Below are 2304 nucleotides of genomic sequence, written 5' to 3'. Positions count from 1 at the left end.
ATGATAATATAAATGATGTGGTGATGGGTACAGGAGTATCTGTGGTGGCTGAAAGCCTAGTGTGTTTACAGCACAGGCTGCATGTAAGTGTGGAATAGAGAATTTTTGCTTTTGTTTTTTCCCCATCAAACTTAGTTTTATTGGTTGTAATTTTTTTTTGAAACTTTTGAAATTTTAATTTGTCTTGATATTGAAGAAAATCATGTGAGAATACATTAAGCAAATATCTAAAACACATGCAAAAGTAATAACTATAGGCATATCACCTCAATACCTACTAAAGTGCATAAATCTGAATTTCCTTCAATATAGAAATACCAAAAGGGTAAAGAACTCGGATTGCATAAGTAATATTTCTTAACACCATGAGTAAATTCCGTGTGGCATACTGACAAATTATTAAAAAACAACAGAGGAGTAATTTGTACTACTGTATATGTATGTGGAAGGTAAAAAAGGGAAAAAGGGAGGGGAAAAAGGCAAGGCAAAAGGACAAAAAGGCAAAAAGCTAAGGGAAACAGAAAAAAGGTAAAGTGGCAAAAAGTCAAAAGACAAGGCAAAAGGGTAAAATGTAATAAAAAGGGAAAAATGCAAGACAAAAAGGAAAAAAAGGCAAGGCAATATGGTAAAAGGCAAAAAGAGTAGTCAAACCGGTACACAGGCAAAAAGGCAAATCATAAAGGCAAAAAGGCAATGAAAAAGGCAAGGTAAAATGGGGAAAAGTGAAGGCAAAAAGGCAAGACAAAAGGCAAAAAGATGTATGTGTTATCTAATTTTGTGTGAATAAAAAATAATGTATAGTAACAGCAGAGATGGATAGTAGTATGCTATGGCAAAAAATCTTGTTTGTAAGTAAAAGATTAAAGTGGTAATTAGCCCTCCAAGTCTGAGATTTCCCAAGTCATTTGATCAAGTTTTCATAAAGATATGTACAAGCTTCCTTTTAAACAAATCTCACTTCTGCATCATTCTTACATCTTTCAGGCACCAGTAGAGCCATGGTCAATGCAAACGGCACCACAGGAATAAACTTCATTCTTCTAGGGCTCTTTAACCACACACAGATCCACCTATTCCTGTTTGCCATGGTGCTTATGATCTTCATCACCTCACTGATGGGCAACACCCTTATGATCATTCTCATTCATGTGGACCCTCAACTGCACATGTCCATGTACTTCCTGCTTAGCCAGCTTTCTTTCATGGACATGATGCTGGTCTCCACCGTCGTTCCCAAAATGGCAGCCAACTACCTGATGGACACTAGGTCTATCTCTCCCACTGGCTGTGGAGTCCAGATCTTCCTGCTTCTCACTCTGGGAGGGAGTGAATGCTTCCTCTTAACGGCCATGTCCTATGACCGCTATGTGGCCATATGTCACCCACTGCGCTACCCCATTCTCATGAGTCAGAAGCTCTGTTTACTCATGACATCAGGTTCCTGGCTCCTGGGAGGGATCGATGGGCTGATGCAGGCTGGTGCCACTTTGAGCTTCCCTTACTGTCACTCACGGGAAATCAATCACTTTTTTTGTGAAGCACTATCACTGGTACGCCTTGCCTGTGCTGACACCACAATTTTTGAGTTTTTCATGTATGTCTGCTGCATTCTGATGCTCTTGATCCCTTTGCCTCTAATTTTGGCCTCATACAGCCTTATCCTGGCTGCAGTGCTCCGCATGCGGTCAGCTGGAGCCTGGAAAAAAAGCCTTTAAGACCTGCTCCTCTCACCTGGCGGTTGTGGGACTCTTCTATGGCACCATCATGTTCATCTACATGAGGCCCAAATCTAATGGTTCAGAGGACCATGATAAGGTGGTCTCAGCTTTTTATACCATCTTCACACCTGTCTTGAACCCCCTTATATTCAGTGTAATAAAGAAGTCAAGGGGGCCTTGAGGAGGTGGCTGGAAAAACATTTTATGTGATATCAATCCTGAGCATAATTTGCCAAAATGGCAGCAACCAAACTTGATACAGGTTACGTTTCTAAAATATTGTTTTATTATTTTGTTCATCCCATTTAAATTCTTCTATTGTGTTGTATCAAGTTATTTTGCTCTTGCTTTGCCAATCTGGCTGCATTGTTCCTATATGATTATTTTTATATATGGTAAATTAATTAAAAATTATATTTGTCCTCCTGTCATAACTTGCAGTGGTGTTTTTGCTCTGAAATTAGGGCTCTGGCAATAAGTATGAGTGATTGAGTTTCTAAACAGCATATGATATGTGTATAATTTGTATTTTTTGATAAATAATGGAAATCATTAATTTTGATGGGGATAATACCTTTTGAAAACA

At 38.8% G+C, this 2304-nt stretch overlaps 1 pseudogene; it reads left to right on the top strand.

Annotated features, from left to right (window-relative positions):
* The first annotated feature begins 998 nt into the window (after window positions 1–998).
* Window positions 999–1928, top strand: LOC126067806 (olfactory receptor 2T33-like; annotated as a pseudogene).
* Window positions 1929–2304: the final 376 nt, after the last annotated feature.

Source organism: Elephas maximus, chromosome 25 (genome assembly GCF_024166365.1).
Source record: "Elephas maximus indicus isolate mEleMax1 chromosome 25, mEleMax1 primary haplotype, whole genome shotgun sequence".
Lineage (NCBI taxonomy): Eukaryota > Metazoa > Chordata > Mammalia > Proboscidea > Elephantidae > Elephas > Elephas maximus.
The sequence above is the reverse complement of the archived record's forward strand: the minus strand, read 5'-3'. Positions and strand labels throughout refer to the sequence as shown.